At 34.9% G+C, this 18,633-nt stretch overlaps 1 long non-coding RNA gene across 1 annotated transcript in view; it reads left to right on the top strand.

Annotated features, from left to right (window-relative positions):
* Positions 1-18,633, top strand: part of LOC132547525 (uncharacterized) — a 50,062-nt gene that overhangs the window by 11,062 nt on the left and 20,367 nt on the right. Inside the window, exon 2 of the long non-coding RNA XR_009554122.1 lies at positions 11,393-11,442. This is a non-coding gene — a long non-coding RNA (uncharacterized LOC132547525). The remainder of the gene's footprint in view (positions 1-11,392; positions 11,443-18,633) is intronic.

Raw genomic sequence — 18,633 nt, 5'->3', positions numbered from 1 at the left:
TAACACAATGTCTTCATTGACTCCAAGTAATTTCCATAGTTACATAATGTTGTCAAAAAACTGTTTCCATAGTAACACAAAAATTTGTTTCCATAGTAACTTCATTACCAACTGAATTTTTTTTCTCTCCTTTTAACCAGAGTTTTTGTCAATGTTGATTTTAACAATAGTTACACATGTCCGTAGTAGCAGATGATGAAGTAACATAGTGTTTCTGTAATAAAGAGCTCTCTTTGACAGCAACAAGATCTTCGGCCATAGTAAGATCTATAATGCCTTTTATCATGGAAATGGAGTGTCCACACACCAAGATTTATAGCATCAAAACCGATATTATGTGTTTGACAAAAATCGTGTTTTGTTATATTTTCATAGTTTTGCAAGGTAAAAGTCTAACAACTTGGGTATGTCATACTAATATCAAAAGTAACTACCAGCCATTTTTTTAAACCCATCTATCTGTATTCCTACACAGATGGAATAACTTGATCTTCAATTTGTCGAGGTGAAATGTGATTATAAATAGGATGTGACAACAATCGACATGTTTTTTTGAATGTCTAAACCTGGAAGTAAACTCCCTGATGTGCAAAAACAAACCTTTTTCTTAAAAAAAATTGATTGAAAACTAAAAATAGTAATTTTGTTTGTTTTTCCCATGAGGACATTGATTTCCTGAACTTTTGTTTATTCTTTGAAATATCAAACCTGCTGTCATGAATTATCGGGAACGATCATGTCATCTTCACAATTTACACATAGCCAAATTTGTATTTGATAATTTGGTGTTATACGCTGATTTTTGCCACATAATTAACGTAGAAAACATAGTGGGGCATCACGACAAAGTTACTTTATATACAGCGTTTATCTCTGCTACTTCGATGAAATGTGTTCTGAAGATTGCACATCACACATTGTCGACAAAAATAGCTGATCGATTGTGAACTACTTACCTATATGATACTACATATTAATGGCTGTTATATTAGTGGTTATTTTTAACGACCAATCAAATGTCATGAAACACAGCAAAGGAAAAACTTGGTTTCACAACATTTTATGGTAACTTTACCTGTGCTGACGATGATTTAAGCAGTAAATGATTCATATAAAGATGTAAACACCTACGTTCTGATATAATGACCAAATGGATTCTCAATTTTTATACCCTACCATGTGTTATGTTTCCAGCCAGAATGATTACAATATCAGCAAAGTCGTAACAAATCTTGTGAAGTTTCCGGGCCATGTGTGATAATTCCTATATTCACTTAATCCATACTTCGTTTCGTGAGACCTGATGTCCAAATTAGTTCTTTTACCATCTTAATCTCTGTTTTGGAAATGTGTTCAAGTAATTAGAAGATGGCGACCTTTGTAATGATGACATTAACAAGCTGCTGTTTGGTGCCACAGGAGTCTTTGTAAAAAGAAACCAACACAATTTATGGTGAATTACGGTTCATGGTTGATTATTTTCTGATCATATCTTTGGAAAAAACAATGCTTTTTGCCTTAAAATTGATCCCAGTATGCATATTAAACTCATTTTCAGGAAGTTTTGGTAGCATGTTGGAAAACTTAGTGGCATGGGGAAGTTTCGGTTGCATGTCTTTGTGGCATGGCGCTCATTCCAACATTGGCCAAACCATCATGACACGTTCTAATAGACAAAGGGTTTAAAATCAATTTTAACACTGAGATTATGCTAGCCAGTTAAAAAATAAGTGCATCAGACGTCCCCTAGCTAGCTGAACCATACAGGGTGGCTGTCTACCTATTGTTAGGGGGTCACAGGTGTGAGAATTTGGCAAGCAGGACAATGACGTTGTTTACAGTGTGATGTATGAAGCATAAACCCATAGTTATCGTCCCCACTTTCCTGTGATTTACTTACATTGTTTTGAGAGTCAAAATGAAGTGATTTTAAGTGCTGCCCACATGTAAGTGAGATTATCAGATTCTGGATTACACAGAATATATAGGGAATAAATGGATATTGCAGGAAAATTTATGTAAATCTGAAAGTGACATTAAGTAGTTTCTACTGTACTAAATAACATTAAAAGCAACATAAAACGGGTGGATTTATTGTATTTTTTTCATTCTTAATTTTTGGCAGTTTGATTTAAAATCTGACTTGTTGAACAATTCTAGCTTATTACTTTCCTCACAGCTTTAGTGTACACTTTAACCATATACTAGACCTAATGGCAGTTTTCAGTTTTGCAGTCATTGATCGACACAGATTACGTCAAAATCGATAAGTTTGAGATGTTCAATTTTTTGGGCACAAATTGCTGAAATATCATTGTCTGGTAATAACACTTCTCTGAGGTGGTGACTTTAACCACAGCCCGAGTGTGTAATGGTACCAACATCAATATTGTGTTTCATCATCAGACAGTGACAAGATCTTAGACTTTATTGGCAAGTATAGTGGCTAAGCCAACACTAGCTAGCTAATTGGTCCAAAGTATCGTCCACAATTCCCAATACAAAGTGGTCGTTTGGTGTCTGAGGTTTGCAAGACGCTGGCACAAATGACTGTCTATCCAAATACGAAATCGTTGCTTAAGTCATAAGAATATAGATTCTGGCCAATGCATAAGCTCTATTGAAATTCCAGGGGGAGACTTGTCCAGAACATTGGACTGTCAATCCATCCCCTCCCCTGGGAGAACCTTGTACTTGTCAAATCATTTTCTGGCGACAAAATTTTTTTATTTGTGTCCAAGTATCTGTTGACAGCTATTATTGACACATGAGGTATGATTGGGGTCTCATTATCAGGGTTTTATCACTGCAGAATAAGATGAAATGGGGATTTATCCATACATTCTGAGTGCCCTTTTTTCATCTGTCTGTCTGTCAGTCCTATGGTCAGGTCTATGAACAGCAACTAACATGATAAGGCACTTTGTTTTTCTCTCTGTCTTCAGTTATGGACCACTGATAATTTTTTTTTATCAAATTACATGCAAAAAATATTTCTGACCATGTCCAATCTTCGGGACATGTGGAGAAGACTGATGTCATTATACTGCTTTGATAGGGAATAATTTCACGCAAGATGCTTTTTACAAAGGTGTCGGCATTACTATTTGTTTTTACACTAAGGTAACCAGTGTTGACTGTCGGAAAATATGGTATTTGAAAAACATGATGGTAAATCGTGGTCGGCGATGATATTGTATTTACGTTGTTATGAACTTGTGTCTGGTAAACAAGCAATACGTAGCAGGTTAAGATGAAATAATAATTCATTATCCCATAATGATAAGTGGTGGATCTTTGGTCCCCAGACTTATTACAAGATAAGTATGGTATTGATCTACACATATATCGTCCAAATGTTTCCCTTTGGTTTTGTAGCAAATCACATCTAGTAGATAAACCTTAGAGAGGATATTATTATTATAGTAGAAATGTTTATCTTTTATAATTTACAATACTTTTCTTTTTTTTTTACAGACTTTTAATGTTTAAATATGACTTATCTATTGTTGTTTCTATCATTACATCAGAGAAAGGGTATAGCAAATACAGGTGGCATAATGGACTGATGTTTTTACGGGAAAGAGTGTCCAGTTTCCTCATTACCTTCAGTGAATTGCGTTAAGATTTTACTATTTTATGTCTAAGAGAATCTTATTCTTTACAGACTGATCCTAGTTATGTGTTGGCCTGATCTTTGTCATGTAAAATCATTTGGTGTCCTTTTTCTGTCGCTCCTGGTATTTAAGTGACATTTAGTATTCTAACAGTTCTGTGTTCTACTGGCGTCTATATCCCTCACAGTGAGTCTCCACTGGTCTAAGTCCTCTGACAATTCAATTTACACTCTCAATTTATGGCTGGAATTCTTAAATGTCCTCGGAGACAACTGCTTCTGAATTTTACTATAGTGTACAAATTGGTTCCATCATCATTTAAAACGGTGTTTTATGTTCTGATGACAAATTTCAGGGACAGTATTTTTGAATGACATAGATGTCATTCATGTTTTTACTCGGTTTCTCAATTGCCTGCACTTTGCGATTGGTCATATACAGTAGTGGAAGATGTCGTCTGAAACTTCGGCTACTTCATGAAATGGAAATTACTAGATAACATTGTTATGTTGATTGTCTAGTTTAGTATAGGTAAAATAGGGTTAATTGCTCCAAGGTAAAATGGTGAATTGATAATTAAATCCATTCTGAAAAGAGAATTGTTGGTCAGAATATGATGGGAGTTGTAAGTACTGTGTGATTATGTTTAGTGTGAATTGTTAGTCAATACAGAATGATTTCATTAAATACTTCTTGTTCTTTATTTCTTGTCAAGAAAGATGAAGATTTATGTACATTCAAAAGACCATTTCTCTTAAAATTTTTATTCGTTTTCAATCTTACGTTTTCATTGTCAATCTAAACCTGAAAAAATATTTCTATTAGGTGTTTTTTCCTGATCAGAATTCGTTTTGGAGAGAAACTGGAATGAAATCTATGACCCCTTCCAATGGCTTAGCTTGTCCAGGCTTTCTTTGTCTCAGTGGAATATAGGTATAATCCCCTGATCAGGTGCTAAGAACTTGTGGTCCATAGATGGCCTAAACGCTCACATGATCTCAGAAAGGATAAGTTCGTGACAATGTAGGTAATTCTGGCTGGTCTCCGACATCGGATTATACTGTCGCCATCAGGAGTATACATTAGCCATATCGTACCTTATCCCTCAGGTTTGCTGAGTTGTTATGACTGAATCATTGTTTCCGTGACAACTTGATCGGATTTTGATCATTAATTTCCAAGACAGAATGGCAATTCCTGGTCTTACAGAGCTATATAGCTCAATACTGGTAATGTGACACTATCAGGGTGTAAGGATGGAAGATCAGCTTATTTGTTGATGAAGATCAGAATCCCAATAATCCTTGACAAGGAACAATAAAATTTTATGGAGATAAAAAAATCATAATTAAATCATAACGCTTATATTCCCTGAACAGAGATGATCGGGATTACAGGTCATTATTTTGATATTGGAAAGTGTTATATATTTTCAGAATTTAAATTTTCAATACTTTGCACGACCAATCTGTAAAACTGAAATAACTTGTGATTAATTAAGTTTAAAGCCATACTATGCTTTAGTGAAGTTACCTTTAAAAGTTTGCTGACCTCTAAGTGTGTTGAGAACCTTGTTGGAGCTAAATTTGAAACACAAACATGACCAATGTCAACAGTAGTCCATGGGTCTGAAGAGATAATTCAGTTGATTTTGTCCCCGTGATCCAGCCTATGGCAAAAATTGACCATTTTTGGTACTATAGTGTTATTGGCCTTTTTCATACTGAGAGAAATCAAGTGTTATTTAATCCAGCCACTTATATTTTGAAAGGCGGTAACTGGATAATGTAGGATGAGTCTCTAATCTCAGGGTCACTTGGTGCATATAGGTATTCTGTAGGTCAGTGTACAATGAGGTCAGGGCTGATAAAAATATTCTCACAGTGTCCAGATCTCCCTGTTTATTTACATTGGTGTATAGATGTAGTAGATGATATGGGATTCAGTTGGTTAATTTAGCTGAATGATATCTCAGGGACTTTAACCAGGGAAAGAGAGTATAACAAAAGTTAACAGAGAAATAGGGTGGAGATAGGGTATGGGGCTCTGAGAACTTTAGGGAAGTAGGATGTCAGTTCACTTCTAAGGGTTGGGATTTTGAATTCAGGATGGATAGGTTTACTAGTAGTGGGAGTCTTAGGAAAGGGGGTGTCTTGGAGTGGAGGAAAGGAATTAGGATTAGGTATGAATGGTCACCTGTGGTGAGGTTTGGAGTGGATGGGAAGTAGTGGTGATGTAGGGTCATCTGTGGTAGAGGTTGAAGATTTGGTTGGAGTCTAAAGTGTTGGGATATAGGATGTAGGACAACATGTATTGGGGTTTAAAGTTGACATGATATTTTAGGTTGTATATATAATATAAACTTTATTTCTTTTATAATAATTGCAAAACAAGCTTTATGCATATATTGAGAAGTCTTTTTCAGCAACATGAAAGCACACAAAGGGTCCTCTTGAGGGAGGAAACCAAAGTACACCAGGGAAAACCGACGTGATCAAATAGGTTACCTTGTACCTTTTTACATCAATCAGGGAATCAGATGCCAGAAGTCTAGGCAAAAGGCCAGTCTATTACTGCTGTGATACTCAACCACCAATAGGGGATGTATAGTTTCATATAGTGGGGTTAGGAGTTGAAGAGGGATGTTAAGGTTAGGATGATTGAGAAAGAGGGTTCTGGGTTGGAAAGAAGTATTTCCAATGGAAATTTTATTGATCGTTATGAACTTCAAATTCAAGCAATAAGATCTATCATAAGAGTAGGTAACTAATATGTATGAAATTTTCTTTGTAAAATTTTGAAATATTTTGTTGAAAAGTTTAGAAACAAAAATGTTTTTTTTTGAAGCAAGGTTTTAATATGTAGTGATATGCACAGGTAATATGGGAGATGCAGTTAAAATATTATGAGATGGTAATGGGATACAGCATTGTATAAAGAGAGGACCTCAAAAAGGATATCTGTCTTGATATCTTAGGGTAATGATGACTAATAAAGAAAATACCAGCATGTTAACAGAATACTATGTCTATAACAAATTTGATGAAACTGAGGAAAAACATGTACAAAGAGAAGGTTTATACTGGGACTGAGAAGGTACTGGAATAGAATAAGATCAGGTGGTTGAAAGGCCATATTAAAGGATTTAAGCAGCTATTTAGATAAAACTAATGGGAGATTATTACAACTTGTGCATACATGGATGATTTCAATGTTTTCTGTATGTTGGCATGCATTTCCATTTCCATGCAAGTTTTGAAAATTAATGTTACAAAGTTAGATAGTTCATATATAATGAAGGTAATGATTAAAACTGACAATGTGCTATATATTTTCATTATTCAGAACTCTAATGAAATATTTAATGCAATATAGGTAATACAGCAGACATGTAGAAGATGATATAATTCTCCAGTTTTACACGCCAGAATTGAATTTCTAAAAAGACTGATTAGAGAAATTAGTATTGCTTTCTTACACCTTAGTTCAGAGAAATTAGTATTGGTGTCTTATACCTTAGTTCAGAGAAATTAGTATTGGTGTCTTATACCTTAGTTCAGAGAAATTAGTATTGCTTTCTTATACCTTAGTTCAGAGAAATTAGTATTGCTTTCTTATACCTTAGTTCAGAGAAATTAGTATTGCTTTCTTATACCTTAGTTCAGAGAAATTAGTATTGCGTTCTTATACCTTAGTTCAGAGAAATTAGTATTGCGTTCTTATACCTTAGTTCAGAGAAATTAGTATTGCTTTCTTATACCTTAGTTCAGAGAAATTAGTATTGCTTTCTTACACCTTAGTTCAGAGAAATTAGTATTGCGTTCTTATACCTTAGTTCAGAGAAATTAGTATTGGTGTCTTATACCTTAGTTCAGAAAGAGTCCTAAGAAATGTATATATCTGTCAAAAGGAATGTTAACTCTTAAAAAAACACGTCTGATCAGCTCAACGCCATGGATAAAGAAGGACGTGTCTCAGGTCGTGAGCAGGTAGAGGGGCTCCCTACAGGGGGTTATTGGGATCTCTCTTTTTTCGTTTCTATTATATACAAATGAATGGGAATTTGTGGATTATATGCATACTAAAGTTATGGTAATTATTACTGAAATGAAAAAAAATAAAGTATCAACTGACAGAAATTGTGAGAGTTGGTGTATACTAGAGTAATTGCCCTTGTTGGTTCCACCAATGAGTATTAAGTACGAAACCAGACAACGTACACCAGAACATTATCCTATGATTATATAACGCAAAAAACTTAATACCAATAAAACATTCCCTGTTCGTTTTTATCCTCTGTATGTACCAAGTCTGGCAGTAGGATATGGGTCACTTTTGTTTGATGACTCTAACTTTGTTGAAAATTGTAGACACAAAAGGCCTTCTCTGCTTTCATTGCTTGCAATTGGTCATGGTCATACATTAGTTTGATGTCATTTATGTAGTTGTCATGGTAATAAAACCATGGGCTGAAAGTCTACATCATCTCTGTGTTTGCATCAGTAACAAAGACAAAGGCCTGGAAATCAAAGTGTGGCAAATGTTTGATAGTATAGTGTAATGTTAGCTTGACACGAATATACTAATTATGATGAGGTAGTCAAACAGCATTCCAGGAAGTTGATGAGTCTGATTGGAACAACGTCGGTGATCCAGACTCCTACTTCCAATTACTGTACCTAATTGTACTCGTGAAATCTAAAAGAAATGGGTCTTCTTCAAATACAAGACTCCATGGACAGGTTCTCATGAGAAGTCCAGGACATAAATAAAATACCAAAGGGAGTATAACTAGATTGGAAATGTCATTACATGACGGGTACGAGATCAAATGTCCAGTGAACTGAAGCAAATCACTGGTGTATCAAATTACCTTGACCTTGGTGTGGTATGAAAGTGACATAATTGTGTCCTGGTACAACAGAAATTATAGTCCCCAATCATCCCTCTGTATAGTAGAATGAGAACAAAGCTTTTAATCTGATATCAATTGTTGCTGAAGAGGTGATAAAATGTTGCCAATATTCCTTGGGTTATAAGCTATTTTATTTTGTAGTTAACTATGCAGTTCATATGTATCTTACAAGTATTACTGATATATAGATACACAGATGTCTACATCTGATATGTGTGTGTATATATATATATCAGAAACCAGACAAATATACATATGAGAATAATAATCAGAAACACGATGTGCATTGAAGTTTACTGAGCTGTTGATATTTTCATTAATATATATATATAACATCAATTTTACAAGATTTTCATTTCATAAACATATCTTTACAAAATATGAAATATGTCTTTAAGTAGTTAAATTTGATTGAATTGATGGAAACAATAAGTAAAGTAAATAAAATTGCTGTAGGATATTACTTATAGATTATTGATGTTTTATATTTAATAGTCATCTATGCTGTAGTGAGAAGCTCTGATGTTTTTTATTGTCACTTTAGCATGGTATTTTGACAGTGATATCAGTTCTTGCTAATTTGTTGAAGCCGGAATTATTAGGCTGCAGCAGGTTGTCTGTAGTACAGCAAATCTTTATGACAGTTTGATCAGGCCAAGAATTAGATAATGGATCTATCTGTGTTACTTTTTTTTTTTTTTTTTTTGGGGGGGGGGGGGGGGGGGGGGGGTGTTTTGGGGGGGGGGGTTGAGCTTTTGTGTTTTGGGGGAGTGGGAGGGAGTTGAGCTTTTGCATTTTGGGGGAGTGGGGGAGGAGTTGAGCTTTTGTGTTTTGGGGGAGTGGGGGAGGAGTTGAGCTTTTGTGTTTTGGGGGAGTGGGAGGGAGTTGAGCTTTTGTGTTTTGGGGGAGTGGGGGAGGAGTTGAGCTTTTGTGTTTTGGGGGAGTGGGGGGGAGTTGAGCTTTTTTGTGATTAGTTTCATTTTCTGATTCAAACTGAATATAGCCAGGTCTCATGTAAAGCAACATTAAGATATGATCCATCACATTTTTTTTCTATCATAGTACAATAGGTTTGCTTTACTTGGGCTGAGACATAGCTGCTGGCTAATTGATTGATATTCTTATTGTGGAGTTTTGGCCTTGATTACACCAGTTACTTTCACCAGCGACATGTTACCCATATTACCTTGTTTTGTTATAAAATGTTCAACGAAATGTTTTCTGAACTGAAAAATTAATTTAGTCTGCTGAAAAATTAGGTTATAGAAATTATTTACTGAACTTGCAAAATCTCTTATATTTATCGGTCAAGACAGGATAAATTAATTACAGAAAAGAAATATCTTAAAAACAAAATTTTCAATATTTAAGAGAATTATTTCATGATTAATATAGTGTTATAGAACATTATCAAAGAAAGCAAAGGAGAATGAAAAGTTAAACAAAAAAACGCCATTGACATGTTACGATGTAGATATAAGAGGTCTTCAAGTTCAAAGAAGGAAAGCAATCTCTCAATAAAAAATTGATTAAATGGCCTGTCCTGGGCATACGCATGAGCTACGGGGGATAAAACCTATTTTTCAATGAAGAATCGAAAGAACAGATGTATTAGTGTTTGGGCTAGGAGGGAAAAAAACAATCTCTCAATGAAAAATTGAAGAACTAGCCATATTTGACACGTAACCAATAGAGTCTGGGACTTGATACATGCATTTTCACTGCTCTCGGCTATCCTGTAGGAGAGGACCAAGGAAGATCGACAACGTCAGTGGAGAGTCCGTCCCAATATACGAAAAGAGAAAAGACATTTATACTGAAGCTGGAATCTCCTGGGAGTGCTTATATGGCCTGTTTTATCAGACTCCTTGTTCTTTTTGGGTATATAAAGATATTTATCAGGGGGAGACAATCTTGATATAGGGCCAGAAATGGGTGTAGTGAAAACAAGTATCGCAGTAAATTTTTATCGCCGTCTGTAGACTGCTGGAAGTGTGTGGGTATCAGACAGACTAGAAAGATTAAAGGAAAATGTGCCTTTTATTGCATGGTAGGGCAAATCTAGCCTTTCGTGATTTACACAAAAAATACATAGCGCATATACAATAATTTCATTAACGTACAATACAATTATTGATATGGTCAATTGCATAATAAAAAAGAATTGAGCATTTTCATAAATATGATTATAAAACGACTTTTCTGTGGCTATTTAATAAACAGTAGTCTGACTGAGCTTAATTGTATCTACAAAGTTTCCCAAGTGCCACGTAAAGAGATATCAAAAGTTTTTTTCACAGAGTTATAAATTCAATTTCTTGCTAATACGAAAATGAAGTAAAAGAAGATGGACATTTGAGTAAATTTACACAATAGGGGAGGTTGGTTAAGTTTGTCGCCTGTGCTGCCTGCATTTGATCCCTCCAACAGAGCCACACAATAATTCTGTAGATCTCCAGGGTCCATTGCTTTGTCTGAAACAAAAAATTTAATCTACAAAAGTACAAAAACTACACAATAAAAATGAGATATGTGTCTCTAGATTCTAGGTAATCATTTTACCAGCCAAATAAATTTCTTAATAGTAATCACCACAGCCTTTTTTTAAAGGTATTGAAAAATTTCTACAAAATTGAATTGGAAAATTTGCCAATTTGTAGGTGACCCATCCATTGTTTTTATAGCATTGTGTCTAATGTCATTTAGAGTTGATCCTTTCAGTTGTTTTGAAACTGGAGGGAGATTGTACACTTCTGACCACTCAATGGTAGTAGATCCTGATCGTTAGCGACTGTGGATCACCTGTTATATGTAATACAGTGAAGGCAGCTTTGATATAACACTTCTGTTTTCTTTACAGTGCATCACTGGAACTGTCACCGTGGTCAGAGTGCAGAACAGAATTTCAAGGTAAGTTATGTTTATCATATTTTACAGAAATATTAATGGGCGTACTGAAAGCAGGTATCACAGTTAACTCTTAATCACATCCTGACTTTTTGTCTTATTTCTCTCGTGTTTTTCAAAGTAAAAAGTAAAACATCTGACTTTAAGAAATATTTGAATGTTCATTTCTAATCAACCAGTAATCAAAATGTATAAAATTGTGCTCAATCATTTAGATGTCAATATTTACTGAGTTTTGAAAATGAAAAATATCAGATATGTTATTGATGAAACATTACAGCGACTGCAGCTCTAGACGATATGAATATCCAATGATACATCCACAACAACCATACATGAATTATTCAAAAATAGGAAAATCATATATATAGTGTCTACATATGGTGGCGATGTGGATTACATTCCATCATGTATTGTTATCTTATTGAAGGATTATTTTTTCTGAGCCACGTGTGTGATATCTTTTTCACAACATAGCTTTGATACTATATCAATATATATTTCTATTGTATACACAAGTTCTCTTCAAGTTGTTTACTCTTTGTTAGAACTTGGTCATCACTTTAATATAATATTTATCAATCAATTATTAAAGCCGGTTTTATAATCTGGTAGGTACAGTGATGAAAACGATAAGGACCAGCTGTGTTAATAATGGGAATGATAAGGCAGGAGAAATGGCTTTTGGAAATTAAACTAACCAAACTTTCCATAATGGAGACCTATTAACTTTAATAGTCTTAGAGATGTTTGCGCTCCAGGATAGTAAAGGTACACCTATAGAAATTATTTGACTCTCGTCCCTTGTCCTTGGATGGAGCAACTGTCATGACATTTTGATAGAAATTGTAATGTGTTTGTTTTTCTGGTACTTAATCTTCACACAATTTTGGTTTTTCTTGATTCACAGCTGTGAAGCCCTAATTCAACCGATTATAAAGTTTGTGTGTTCTGCAAGCCATAGCTACCTTTCAGGTGAACTTTCTGGTCAGTAGTGGTGACTTTTGTCTCATTTTGGGTTTACAGCCAATCTTTGATTACAGAAACGAGACAAATTATTGTTTTGGCCAGTGAAAGTTATATTTAGTTCTGTTACATTTTTATATTCACCAAACAAATTATTTGATTTTGCTTAAATTTGGTCTAAAGCATCCTTGGGTGAAGAAAACCAATTTTGTATAAACACTGGGTCTTGGGGGTCCCCTAAGGCGACAGGGGTGGGGTCCAATAGGGAAATATAGCAAATTCTTTGATATCCTACTCCACAATAGGGGAAATAAAAACTCTATTCCTCCTGCAGTGCACAATGAAACAGACTAATGTTGTTTTGGTGTATCAGGCAGTGCACACTGAAACAGACTAATGTTGTTTTGGCCTATCAGGCAGTGCACAATGAAACAGACTAATGTTGTTTTGGCCTATCAGGCAGTGCACACTGAAACAGACTAATGTTGTTTTGGTGTATCAGGCAGTGCACACTGAAACAGACTAATGTTGTTTTGGTGTATCAGGCAGTGCACACTGAAACAGACTAATGTTGTTTTGGCCTATCAGGCAGTGCACACTGAAACAGACTAATGTTGTTTTGGCCTATCAGGCAGTGCACACTGAAACAGACTAATGTTGTTTTGGTGTATCAGGCAGTGCACACTGAAACAGACTAATGTTGTTTTGGCCTATCAGGCAGTGCACACTGAAACAGACTAATGTTGTTTTGGCCTATCAGGCAGTGCACACTGAAACAGACTAATGTTGTTTTGGCCTATCAGGCAGTGCACACTGAAACAGACTAATGTTGTTTTGGTGTATCAGGCAGTGCAATGCTGACATGATTTTTCATGTTAAATGATAGGTTAAATGAAAGACAGGACAGAGCACCAACTTCAACAGCTTTATAGCCATCATTTTGGGTCAGACTTTGAGTTAGATCGTGCTTTACCACATCAATACATATACCAACATAAAATGTGTGTAAAATACCCTGAAATCTGTTAGTATATACTCAACAAAGTGTCATTCTAATGGTTTACCTATAGAAGACTCCATGGATAATTTGATTTAAGTTGGATGAAAAGGTCATTACACCGTGGTACATTAGGACTTTTGTGAAACAACTGACAGGTTAATTTTCTATTTCATCAGCTTTATCAATTGCTTAATGTATTCCAACATTTGAAAAGTCAAATCCACTTTGCTTCTTGGAAAAATATATATCTTTTAAGTACTAAGAGTTTAGGTGGAGGATGCATTTTCCTAGAACAGTTTTGGGGTATTTGATTTCCACTTTCTTTAATGTGAATGGTTTAGATGTTAATATATAAATGTTTACATAGTTAAAGTTTTCTGCCTTTGAAATGTTATGTTGTACAGATATTTGAAAAATGTATTGAACATGTCTGTTGTCTGTTCTGCAACAGTTTTGACATTTTTCAATTTCAGTTGAACAATATCTTAATTCCCAAAGTCTAAATATCCATGAAGAAGTTCTTTCTTCAAAGTGATAATTAGAGTAGAGTATGTCCATCATTATTAAGTTCTGCTTGTTCACATTGTAATGAGATCTATTCAGAAAAAGAGGTGTGTTCTGAAGTATGAGATTTGTATCTCAGAAAATGTAGACTAGATTCTTTATAGTCTCTTTGATTCTCAACTCTCCAAAGAAATTGGTCTGAATCCCTGAGGAATGATACTTCGGTGTGTCCTGCTTAATTTAAACATCAATAGAAGACTTGTCTGTATTACCTCCCCTTGATGGAGCTCTTCAGTAATCCCCCTGTCTACACCATTAGGGTCATGTGTACTTGGTCAGACATCTACATCATTGTAGCAATTCATCTCATATCTTATCACAACTTCCTCATGTTCAAACTTTCGCTTTCAGCTTAAAAATCATTGATATAACTTTAAATTTCTTGCTATTTAGTCAGTCAAAATGAAGGAACATTTAAACAAACATCGATGATATGAAATATATTTGTACGAAAAAGGAAACTAATAGCAACATATGAAGACAGAGGAATGTTTTTTAGAAATCAGCCTGAGGAATATGTTGAATATTCATAAGGATGTTATTTACATAAGGAACTCCTGCAGGATTTTATCAGTGCGCCATTTGTTCAAGCAATTAAGCTTGTCTTTCTAGTGTTGTCCACTGTATCTCTCGTCATAAATCTGATTTGAGTAAATGGTCACTTACTTTAAGATGACACACGCAGATTTTCAGAATAAACTTGATCTCAGATTTATTTGTAGCAACTTTATAACAAGAAAGCCAAAATTTTATATAGGATCTTTTCCAGTGTTCCAATTTGGAATATACCATATTTGTAAGGTTTTATCAATTTTTTTCACTTTGATCCACATACTTTTGAACTTCTCCAAACCAACCATGCATGGGACATGAATATTTGATCAGTTTAGGGAGGGTTCATTTTGTAGAAGTGCAGCAAATTGTGGGGGAAAAAATGTACAACCTAATGTAACCCCAGTCTGATGCAACCTCTACCAGAGTTGTTGTTCCTTAACAGTCACAATACACCTCTGTAAATGGCTCATGGACTACCACTAGTTGACCTCCAAGTAGGTCAAAGTTTGACATCGTGCAAAAATATGGTGGCATCCCTGACAACACAAATGTAGGAAACATCTGTCGACTGTTTTGTAGGCGATTGATCAGCGTAAAAAACATTTGGACTTTTTTAAATGTTATTTGTCAATACAATAGCTAACCACTAGTTATCACTGATGTCACAGAATACCAACATCTGTCTCATGAATACATTGGTAGTCAAAAAAGTTCAAAAACGAAAAAAAATGACGATTAGTGAGTGTTTACTCATAAATGATCTTCCATGATATAATTCAATTAGTTTATAACCATTTAAACTAAAAGAAGTCATTTTCCAGAAGAAAAAACAACCATTTCCAAAATAACATAACAAAAGAGAGAAAAATTATGCATACATTTCAAGGATCTTGAAATGACGCGAGACCTTTACAGAGGTGTTATGGGGCATTGCAATGCACTCTGTGAGAGATTGGGAAGGATGATCAGTTTGTTTGAAAGTGTTACCGACAGCTGTATTTAATGAATTTTTATGTTTTTGTTGATCAGTTTAAATAGTTATCTTCTAAAATAACATTCTAATAATATTTCCTTTCTGTATGTGTTGAAATGACATTATTCTAGGACCCATGATTTAGATACGAAACTGTGGCTTTCTGGCTCTTTATCAGTGCTTATCTTCCCTTTATCTGTAGTCTTTACTCACTTTGGTGAAACGACAGACTCATTTGATATGGTTTCTGTTTGTCACTGCAGATAACCTTCCATAATGTTTATTAAAATCCTCCCGATCAGAATATTTACAATGTACAAAGCCTACCGGTGACAGGCATACGCGTTGGGGGCAAAGCTTGTTCAACTTGTCACCACTGGTGTTGATTTCATGGTCCGTTGTCGGAACTCGGATCTTGTTCGTCGAGGGAAGGCTGGTTTTTAGAATTGATTTTTAGTATTTTCCTTCGTTTCGAATTATTTGGTATGCAGAATTAAGAGGGATCAGTATTACAATGATAAGAGGATGTCTATTCGTACGTTGCTATTTTGTTCGGTTTGAAGAAGTGATCGGTTTCGAGCCCAAGGTGTTTTAAACTTCATGCATTCTTGCAGTTGCTGTGAAACAACCACAAAAGTTGTGAAGATATTGTTGAGATTCATATTAAAACATGACCAATCATATCCTTGAGAATGTTATTATATTGCAATAACCTAACTACCCTACATACGATTGCGAGTGCTGGTTCTACACAATCTGTTTCAGTCACAAGCACTTGGTGGGCAGGTACTTGCAAAAACCATGGTATCATCTCATGCTAGTATGATTCAATTTTTTTCTCATTCTGCAGGTTTTTAATATTTTTTTTTTTTTGCTCATATAAGCTGCATGCCCATTCACAAGAAAAATAATTCAGACTGAAAATCTGAAAAACATAGTATATGTACTTAACCTAGAAAAGTTTGGTGTAATACTGTTAGGTTAATATAAATGGATGTGTTGACATTACACAAAGTAATCGACATCATGATGAGTGGGTCAGTTACAGTTTTATGCATTACAGGAGCTGCAAAGATGTCCAATGTGTCTGGTGTTTTATGCATATTTCTGTCGTGGCCAGTCAAGCATAGTGAATGAAGTCATCTATCAGTTTCTGTAATACTGAATAAACAACAGCTGTCCTGAGTTATATTATGTATAAGACTTTTTATCTTGTATGTTATGCATAAGTTTGGTGTTTCGCAGACATCACCACCGTAAATCTGGTGATAAGGCTTTAGGTTATTATTATACCACTGTTATTGACCTCTCTGACCTCCATATATTATTATTTCTTCATTGTGCATATTTTTGACTTGTGAATTTCTTGTTTATACCACAGAATTCTTCAAAGAAAAGGATTGCAAACCTCCCCCAAACTTACCCTTCCCCATCCCTACCCCCCACGCCACCTAATTAATTTGATGTAGATTTTCAAACAAAAGTAGTTGATTGTTCTTAATGAATATGCTTATAAATAGTAATAAGGGAAGTAACTCTATGTTGGGCTCAGTCTTATAGTGACTATGCCTTTAAGTACTTAGACTTACATCATAGGTAATTATCAAAATGTCCAGTTGCGAAACTTCTATAGGTGAGTCTAATCTCTAATGGGCTGTAAAAATATTTCAAACCATTTTTCCCATTTTACCTGACTTTTTTTTTAACTAAGGTAATCTCAATATGATTGTCTGTTTTAATATTCACTTGCAAAGGTCAGTTTAAATTCTGTTTATAATCAATATGTTGTCTGTAATCAGGATGTGTCTTTTTATCCCATGATTTGTATTGACAAGCATTGAAAAATTGAAGGATTTTTGAGTTTGGGAAGGGAATACACCAGAGAGCAAGAAGCATACAATGTTTGGGCTGTGTTTAATAGTTTTACAAAGTGCTTTATTTGTTTATATTAATAGATTTATATGTATATTTATTTCAAATGTTCATGTCTAATTTTATAGAATATGATTGAGTTGGTTGCAAAAAGTTAAATTGCAAGACTTGCAGTTTGAATAGATTCATTCATAACAACTTTGTTATGCACTAAATGACACTAATTTCAAAGAATATAAGATTATGAAATGTGAGATTATGATGGTAATTAAAACTGAAGTATATCTTTCAATGTATTTTTTTGCAAGGGAAATCATTACTAGAAATGATGTGTAGCAATACAAAGTATCTTGGTGTGAGGCCATTAAAATTCTAACAAATTAGTTTTTGGATGTGAGCTGTTTAAAAAGAGAGAATAGGAGAGTGAATTACCGCATACATCTGTCACCTTGTGACTTAGCTGTCCAGGCACACACACAATCTATAATTAATCAATATGGAGTCTAGACCCGTCTTATTTCTCCAGCCCTCCCTCTATCAGTTGTCTTGGCGATTGTGTGCTGTATTATTGGCCGGTGAGGGCAGCTGATACGTGGGTCTATCTCTGATCTCCCGAGCCCGTTGTGGCGGCTCTGAGGATCTCCCGCGGGAATGGAAATCAGAGTCACGTTCAGCCTGTCTGGCCGCAACAACGGATGGACACCGGCAAAAAATGACGGAAGATTTGTCATAGTAACAGCCAATTTTGTCACTGTCACAGTGTGACATTTGGTGAATGTCCGTGTTCATTTCTGGGAGCAAAAAACTTCAAGGATATAACAGGAAAATATTTCATTTTATTTTTTCTTAATTAGTAAGAGAATTTAAATTGTTGATTGAAATCTGGAATATAGGAACTTTTCTCAATTAGACCAATAACTGACAAATCAAAATTACGTACAAATCATCAACAAGTAATGCCGGATATTATGTAATACATAATAGAACAAGCTACTTCCCTGAATGCCTGGATGACATTTCTGTCATCATTACGAAAAAAAACATCTTTCAAAAATCATTTTAGAAACACAATCAGGACAGCAGTAATAAATGTCTGCATGAACCACTCTCTGGGGCTGACGCTTTATTACCAAATTCATTTCACTCTTCCCATCACGGGGCTTGTAAACATTGGCCTGACAGCCCGACATGATTGGGAGTGAAGTCCTAACAAAGATGGCTACCTTCTTACCTCCGTAACTGTTTGTGATGGCATAGTGATCCC

Source organism: Ylistrum balloti, unplaced genomic scaffold (genome assembly GCF_031769215.1).
Source record: "Ylistrum balloti isolate Yb309-2 unplaced genomic scaffold, AGI_CSIRO_Ybal_v1 Utg369614, whole genome shotgun sequence".
NCBI lineage: Eukaryota > Metazoa > Mollusca > Bivalvia > Pectinida > Pectinidae > Ylistrum > Ylistrum balloti.
This window is presented reverse-complemented; position numbering and strand designations above follow the sequence as displayed.